This window comes from Dermacentor silvarum, unplaced genomic scaffold (genome assembly GCF_013339745.2).
Source record: "Dermacentor silvarum isolate Dsil-2018 unplaced genomic scaffold, BIME_Dsil_1.4 Seq962, whole genome shotgun sequence".
Classification (NCBI taxonomy): Eukaryota; Metazoa; Arthropoda; class Arachnida; order Ixodida; family Ixodidae; genus Dermacentor; species Dermacentor silvarum.
In genome coordinates this window covers 11464-20540 of record NW_023607023.1, presented here as the reverse complement: position 1 = coordinate 20540, position 9077 = coordinate 11464, and the positions used below count along the sequence as shown (strand labels likewise).

The 9077-nt window shown below is 42.4% G+C and overlaps 2 pseudogenes; one reads left to right on the top strand and one right to left on the bottom strand.

Moving 5' to 3' along the window:
* Positions 1 to 336: 336 nt before the first annotated feature.
* Positions 337 to 505, bottom strand: LOC119435857 (U2 spliceosomal RNA; annotated as a pseudogene).
* Positions 506 to 5902: 5397 nt separating this feature from the next.
* LOC119435858 (U2 spliceosomal RNA) lies at positions 5903 to 6075 on the top strand (annotated as a pseudogene).
* Positions 6076 to 9077: the final 3002 nt, after the last annotated feature.

Below are 9077 nucleotides of genomic sequence, written 5' to 3'. Positions count from 1 at the left end.
AATCGCTAGAAGCCGGCACTACCTTCTTCATGCGGTTATCTATTTTCACTGTGTTGACTCGGCCCCATCGAAAATCTCTCCACTAGAGCGTTCTCCTCGCCTCTTGGCAGCCAATTAGATATGAAAATCCGCTGTATAGGCAATGTTATTGGTTTTGAAAGCGAACGAAGGTGACCTGCTATAAACGAGGAGAATGTTTCATTGGGCTGGTCTGAGAACGCAGCGGGTCACCGCCCGATGCTTGCGTCGGTGGTTACGTAAATTTGACGCCACAAGATTGGAATAAAAACAGTTTGGAATAGCTTTACATTATAGCGTCCCTGATTTTGGATTTCAGGAAAGGGGGCCGACCCTCGCTGCAGTTCACTGCCGGGACGACCCGTGGCACCAGAGGGGCAAGCCCCGCCCACGGCGCCGCGTTACAAAAGTAGAGTTAATAAAGACCCATCATAGGGCCGTATCAGACATTAAGCTGATAAGAACATATGCTATACAAGAGAAGTTTATTGTGAAGTACTTACTTATACAAGACTAACACAGTTGTGCATCATACATTTGCTTAATGTGTAACACTAATTTAGCTGATAAGAACAGATACTATAGCAAATAGAAGTTTATTGTCATGTGCTCACTTATACAAGACTAACACTGTTGTGCATCATACATTTGCTTGAAATCTATTTACATTTGCTTAATGTGTAACACTAATTTAGCTGTTAAGAACAGATACTATACAAAGAGAAGTTTGTTGTCATGTACTCACTTATACAAGACTAACACTGTTGTGCATCATACATTTGCTTGAAATCCTATTTACATTTGCTTAATGTGTAACACTAATTCACATTTATTCCGTAACATTTCTGTTGTGAAGATTTTCTGTCTTAACATAGATGCATTGGCACTTTACATACATGTTACTTGATTCCTCTTTTGCGGAGCGGGGGGGGGGGGGATACATCATCCCCGTTTTTCAACATCTGCAGGTTGTTTTAGCTTCTGTACAAACACTATATGTGAAAACCATGTTCGCAGTTTGTTTTCTCCGTGGGTTCGAAAGAGCACTAAAGAGCACAATGCAAAACCGGGTTTACATGGCTTTAGTTGGTTCCCTGCGAGGGGGCGGTAGGCGGATTAAGGAGATAACTCTCGAGTTAATAAGGAATGATGGGTGCTTCCACTTTGTCCTTTTAACCTCCCTAAATCGCGTATGCCACTTCCTTAAGAAGTTGTCTAATCAATTTATTGCTAGTTCCTTGTTTAGTGTTTCGCTCATTACGATTCTTGTGTTTTTCATAACTGGATACACAGCTTTTTGTGGTTTTCTTTTGACCTCCGCCAACCCTCTCCTCTCCGAAGATAAATGGTAAGTATAGTGGTGCAGTAATTTTTCGAAGAAGGATTTCTTCTTTTCTGGTTTCATTAATTTCAACTTCAAATCGGCACTTGCCAATCTCCAAACTGATTTAGCTGAGGTGCATTCTTTGAGTGAATGTTTTTGGGTTTCGGGATTCTGGCAGTTGAGGCATCGCTCCGTTGGTGTGACGCCAAGACGTGCTAGACGTATCTTGGTTGGGAGGACGCCCCAGCTCCGTTTCCACTCGAATTGCCGTACATCCCTGGGTAATGGTGCTTTCCTCCAGAAGGCATATTTTTCTGGCGCACTCTTCTTTGTTTCGTCAGGGTCGAGTTCCTGGAGTGCAACGTTTGCACTCACTTCTAAGGTAGAATCTGGATACAGTTCCTCTATGGCTCTTTGTGTGGATTGCATCCTTATAGAACTGTAACGGCGTTTTGGCTCTTCGGCCTTGCCACTTTTCTGTTGATATAAATCTGTCTAGTGTACTAAGCCAGTATCTTGCGACATGTTTTCCCACATAGTCATTTGTTCTCACTAGTGTGACCATTGTTTTGGCTGCTAATACTCGCGCTATCAGCGCTACATTTGGTACAGCTAGACCTCCTCTTGACGTTGGTAATCTTGAAATTATTTACAGGTGCCGGTTTTTAGTTCAACAAGTAGGGAAATATCAGGAAATTAAGTTATTGGCGACCTGACAGGGCATTTTTGTAATGTTTTTCACGTGAAAACGCGGTTCACATAGTTTAGTCCTGACTTCTTCTGCCCTGTCTAGTAGGCTTAGTTGGGGATAACTTGGTTGTTCAACTATTTGAGTGGCATTTTCAAGGGCTCTTCCCAACTTTTGGAGACACAGGCCCGGCTTCAAACCATATTCCAAGTAACTTTGCACCTGACACAAACTCTATACTTGCCAGGCTTTGTTCTTCGAATATGCCAAACAGGAGTGCTTTACTTTTGTTTTCGTTTATGCGTGCCCCGGATACGGTCGCATATTCACCGAAAATTTTGGGGAAGGTTGTATACCTATGTTCATCTCTGAGAAGGAGGGATATGTCATCAGCAAAGACATAAATTTCAACTTCCAGGTTTCCGGGCAGGGAAAAACCTCTCATCTTTTTTTCGTCTTCAACTGTTTTTCGAAGGGGATAAAGTGTTAGGACGAACAGTCCCGGTGACAGTCCACACCCTTGGCGAACTCCTTTTGTCACTGCGAATCTCTTTGTGACTGTGCTGTTGATTTGGATTTCGCTCGTATTGTCCTGATATAATGTTTTGATTATTTCGATGAAGTCTGCTGGAAAGCCAACTTTCCTCATTGTTTCATAAATACAGGGTGTTTCAGCGAACACTTTCAAAATTTCTATTTAATTTTGTGCTTCAATGCAAAAAGCGACGTTTTGTTAAGAACCTAACTGGAACGCCAGTGCATTTCTCCGAAAAGTTCGGGAATTAATATCTCGAAACTGGTGTCCTCCCGAGAATTCGTTCCAAGTGGATCCGCCTTGCGAACTCCACGGCTACAATTTGTAAATTGCAATATTGGCCATCAGGTAATTAGTTAAAAACTTAATTAGTGAATTTATGTTAATTATTCAATTACGCGTTTCAGTTTCTTGTGGAAGTAATGTCCGCCTCTTGGAGTAGACCAGCTCATCAACCAGAATTGTGCTGTCTGCCGCAGGCAACCTTTAAGAATTTTTGAAAGTGTTCGCAGAAACACCCTGTATATTGATGCTTTAATTGTCGTAAGCTTTTTCTTGGTCTATTGTAATGAAAACACCTTTGATTTCGTTGTGTTTAGTATATGCAAATGTTTCTCTTGTGAGTGTTAGCGCCGCGAATATTGATCTGCCAGGTATTGCTGCCTCTTGAAATTGTGAAATTATGGTGGGAAGAATTGTACCTAACCTTTGTGCTAGTAGTGTTGCCGCTATCTTGTAATCACTGTTTAGCAATGTGATCGGTCTCCAGGCGCTGATGTCACATAGGTCTGTATTTGGCTTGGGCAGTAGAATTTTTCTTCCTTGGGTGAATGAACTAGGTACTTCTTGTGATTTACAAGGTCGTTTAATACTTCCACTAATTTTGTACCAATTATAACGAAGAACACATAATAAAACCCGGTTAAAATTCCGTCTGGTCCTGGTGCTGTCTGTCTCGTCATTTTTTTATTGTTCGGAATACTTCTTCCTTTGTAGTCGGGGCATATAATTGATCTTTATCTTCGCCCGATATCTGTGGAAGGTTTTGTAGCCAGTTTGAAGTATCTAACACTTGGTTGGGGTTTTTGTCTTTCAATAGTTCTTGAAAGTGTTCAAAAATATTGTTTTGGTACCTTCCTCATCTTTGGTTACTTCACAATTTCTCTTGCGGATTTCTTCTATTTTGGCCTTCCTCTCGCTTTTCTGTTCTGGTACATTGGTACCGTGATCTAGATTTATTTGATTGAAACTCTGGGATTCTGTCTGGTTCTTTCTGGCACATCTTGCTGCTTCTTTTACACATTGCGTGTATTTTGCGTGTAGGCCATCTACATACACTTGCATACAGGTTAAGTTTCTTCCTCTTTCTATTATCCTAATTATTATTGCAGTTTCATTTACTTTCCTTATAACTCTCCTTTTCTTATTCTCCCCTGCTTCGATAAGAATGCTCTTCCATTGTTGCTTTAAGCTATCCCAAGTTTCATTTTCTTGACTCGTTTCCAAGCTCTTCTTAAGTTAGTGCTTGATGCTTTCGCATTCTTTTTGGTCGTGCAACAGAGCAGGGTCCATCCGCCACAATGATGGAGTGTTTGCTGATCCGTCTCGACCGTCTCTTAGCTTTACAGTTTACTGTAAATCTAAAAGGTTTGTGATCGCTGAAAACTTTGTTGCCTTCCGGATCGTTCATTATTTTGATTTCTAATATTTTCGATATTAAGCATGGTGTCATGTAGGCCCCGTAGATCTAACTGGCTCTGCCTTTTGCCACCTGAGCATGTGCTGAGCGTGAGCGTGCGTTTTACCACCTGAGCTTTTGCCACCTGAGCCTCAGTGCCTAGGCTATTAACTTTTTATTTTTTTCTTGGTATCACGCTTTTCTTTTTTCCCTCTCTGTTTGGCGGCGCGGTCGGTTGAACCCCGGTGCCGCGCCGGAAGCCCCGGTGCCGGGCGCCGATTCGAAGCTGCGGTCGTTGGGGTGTTGCGAAGCGCAGCGTAGCAACACCCCAACGTTGCTACGCTGGGTGTTGGTTGTTGCTAGGCTGGGTGCTGGGCCTTGCTACGCTGGGTGTTGCTACGTTGCGGAGCGCAGCGTAGCAACACCCCCAAAAAATACTGCTCCAGTCAGGTAGACTGCTCCCTCCCTGATAGTGAGAATATATTTGGATCATCAAAACGGTGATGCGTTTATTTAGGAATGGCATCGATCCCTTAGCAGCAGCCACAGTCATGCCACAGTCGTGCTCAGCGTGTTCTCCGTTCCAACGGCGGCGGTTCGAAACATGGTACGCGCAAGCGGCGCATGGCGGCGCCAGCGGTCGAACACTGGGCTTGGGCGCAAATAGAAATACGCGTCCCGAGCGTAACTCGCTCGAAATGGTAAAAGCCGCGACGACGCACGAAGAGCAGAGGTAAACAATCAATTGATAACGGTAGTTATGCTGTGAAAACCGGTTACTGTCAAAAATCAAACCATGTTGATGTGCTAATAAAGTTTTAGAATAGGCGCCCCCAAAATTGGGGCCCCAAAGACATTTGCGGGTGTTGGCGTTGGGGCATAAATATGAAAATAAAATATACCATTTTATGATAAGGAGAGTAATTTAGATGTTCGTGTTTAATTACAATTTAGAACTTATCTTATTAGAAGCAAGCAACTTGTTGCGCTTAGTTTGGAGTAACCCAACAGGCATAATCGTTGGACATATAAAGTTTATTCCTATCCTATCCTTAAGGAAGTGGCATACGCGATTTAGGGAAGTTAAAAGACAAAGTGGAAGCACCCATCATTCCTTATTAACTCGAGAGTTATCTCCTTAATCCGCCTACCGCCCCCTCGCAGGGAAACCAACTAAAGCAATGTAAACGCGGTTTTGCATTATGCTCTTTAGTGCTCTTTCGAACCCACGGAGAAAACAAACTGCGAACATGGTTTTCACATATAGTGTTTGTACAGAAGCTAAAACAACCTGCAGATGTTGAAAAACGGGGATGATGTATCCCCCCCCCCCCGCTCCGCAGAAGAGGAATCAAGTAACATGTATGTAAAGTGCCAATGCATCTATGTTAAGACAGAAAAATTTCACAACAGAAATGTTACGAAATAAATGTGAATTAGTGTTACACATTAAGCAAATGTAAATAGATTTCAAGCAAATGTATGATGCACAACAGTGTTAGCCTTGTATATGTGAGAAGATGACAATAAACTTCTCTTTGTATAGTATCTGTTCTTATCAGCTAAATTAGTGTTACAGATTGAGCAAACGTAAATAGATTTCAAGCAAATGTATGATGCACGAACTGTGTTAGTCTTGTATAAGGAAGTACTTGACAATAATCTTCTCTTTGTATAGCATATATGTTCTTATCAGCTTAATGTCCGATACAGCCTTATGATGGGTCTTTATTAACTCTACTTTTGTAACGCGGCGCCGTGGGCGGGGCTTGCCACTCTGGTGCCACGGGTCGTCCCGGCAGTGAACTGCAGCCGGCGTCAGCCCCCTTTTCTGAAATCCAAAATCAGGGACGCTATAACGTAAAGCTATTCCAAACTGTTTTTATTCCAATCTTGTGACGTCAAATTTACGTAAACACCAATGAAAGCATTGGGCGGTGACCCGCAGCGTTGTCTGAACAACCCAATTAAACACTCTCCTCGTTTATATGAGGTCACCTTCGTTCGCTTTCAAAACCAATAACATTGCTTACACTCTGCGGTTTTTCTTATCTAATTGGCTGTCAAGAGGCGAGGAGAACGCTCTAGTGGAGAGATTTTCGATGGGGCCGAGCCAACACAGTGAAAATAGATAACCGCATGAAGAAGGAAGTGCCGGCTTCTCCGATTGGTTCGCTTCACCTTACTTAGCTTGCGGTGACTGGTCGAAAATCGTGGCGGTGTGAAACGCAAGGATCACAATGCCGCTAAAACGGATCCTAAGCAAGGAAGAGTTGGCAGAGCGGTGTCGTACACGTGCCGAAAGGGCTCGATAACGTTTTACTGCCACGGATTTATCATGCACAAATAAATACAAGCTCACCGGAAGGTGCGAGTAGCGAGGGCCTGAGCGATCGGCGGCCAGCCATCTTCTATTCCTTTCGGAACGGGGCCGTCTCTGGCTATTCAGAAACATTTTCAGTTTTGTTCGGCATATTAATGCATTTTTTTAGTGGACACGTCACTTTGACGCGGTGAGTTTTCGCGGTTTTGGGAGGTCGCGTGACAGACAGGTGAAGTGGGCGCAGCCCGAAAACATTGGACCTATAGCAGAGGGCTAATGGTGAAAAGGCGTCGAATCACTTTTGTACGTGACACTAAAGTAGGCGTTGGAGTCTCCCCGGCAACTCCTCGTCGCATAGCAAACAAAATGAAATCACTAAAACACCAATAAACACTGAATACAGTAAAAAAAAAGAAAAACCCTGAATACACATGAATACATAAAAGTTATTTACACAAGTCTGGGGAACCACAAACATATCTAAGCATACAAAGTTCCATAAACAGAGTACTTGAAGTTGTCCGTGGCCACAGACAGAGGTTCACAGTTCTACGGGCTTTACCAAACGAGATATCATTTTAGGAGGTGGAAATATCAACCGCACTTTATCAGCTTTCTTTCGATTTGTCCTTAAATGTGAAATGTCGCAATAACTACAAAAGAACTACCTAGCTCGTAATTTGTGGTCGCCTGATGCTATTCACACTAAAGTCGCTTACAGCCTGCTGTGACTTCGACAATTCCTTGTTTGTTGAGGTGTTGGTTTCAATACCAGGAAGCGCATTTAAGAGTTTTTTTTATAAATGTTCCTTCGGTAAGAACGCCGATTGAGAGTTTTGTGCTCGTGTCGTCCATTCCTTTCTTATCGTCCGTGAGTTTCGTGTGCCGCACGCAATATGTTACAGACTGAGATCCGGAGAGATAATTGCACTGATTATTTAGATTATTGCAGCCTTGGGCAAAACCTTCATTCCTTGCAGTCTCGATTCTTTATTTGATTCTTACGCTGAGATATATGCGTGTGAGTTCAATTTTAGGTTTAGCAAAGCCGCGAGCAGATGTATAGGCAACATTTAGCAGTACCACATTTGACCATATATCATTTATGTTTGCCGCCAAATGTGGTTTGATCGATTATCGGGGCTAAATGTACTGTAGTGAAGTGGAATGCCTGGCGCTTCGATGTTTTCCTGCACTATGGGAGTCTCATTTTGTTGTTCCCCTTTGCCGACTATAGAGCAAACATCTTTTTAGCGTCTTTTTAATGAAACTACGTTGACGGATACGTTACACAAGGGCCTGCGAGGTCTACAAAATGTGGTAATTTAGTTGTACAGCTGTACAAACTTGTCTGACCTCATATTTGGGTGAGGCAGACCATTGTTTGAGCCTGTTACTACTGCAATTATCCCGTTAAGATGGAAACTACTGGAATAGTCTCGACTTTCGCGACTGTATCTGCCACCAGCATTGCTGCAGGAGGGTTAATTAATGTCTTCACTTTTCCTGGTTTCCCTCTGGAAGTTTGGTACTGACATTCTGTTCTCGTGTTCCTCCTTTTTTTTCAGCATAAAGAGGAATTTTGAATGACCATCCCCTAAATATGTTGTTACATAGTGCCCGAGCTGTAGAACTTTGGCTGTGGCCTTTTGCAGATGAAAACGTCGATTTTTATGTTTTTATGATTGCACATGCAAAGGCGCAAGAACCTCGTTTTTTTTAGTTTTAGGCTCTACAGTAATGACACCACAGCGTTTCTGGTTATTATTTTAGCGAGAAAGAAGGAACACGTAGCAGGTAGAGAACACATAGCTTCGTGGACTCATTACTTCAGCGGAACAATGACAAATGACTGGGCTGAATGAGAGAACAGTCGAGGCACTTTTGCAACTTACGTAGAAAAGATGGTTCTCAGGATTATATTTGAAATCGGCATTGTTAACAGGGAGAGAAGAAAAGCAAAACAAAGAAGCAGGGAACACTTCAAGAAAGGAACGGAATTTTGAAATTCTTCTCACGTGTTGTCTGTTTGAAGAAGTTCTGTGAAATATGAACTAGTGCCAAAACTTGAGAAATGCTCGCTGTGAGAAAAACTAAGACAAGCCTCACGGGACGTCAGATGAACACAATATTTCATTCGTAAATACAAGTGAAAGCACGTTTTTCAACATTGAAAGTCCGAAAATTTTACCAAGCACCTTAATAAGTTCTGGCAGCATTTTTCTTCACTATCGACGTGGTTGTATAAACTGTTAGGTTTTCGCGCCAGACTCGCCTTATTAGCTTCCGCCTTCCGACAGTCGCATTTCGCATATATAAATAATAACTTTCAAAATATTCTAAGTCTATTTATATTGTATTATGTGGCACTATTTAGACTGTTTCGGGCTTTGCTGAATTTGCTGAACTGTCAAAACCAATAAATAAGAAGAAAATAGGCGATATTAAAAACAAACATTGCAAAGATTTAGAAAGCAGTACAAAAGGGGGACAACATGAAATTATTGAAAA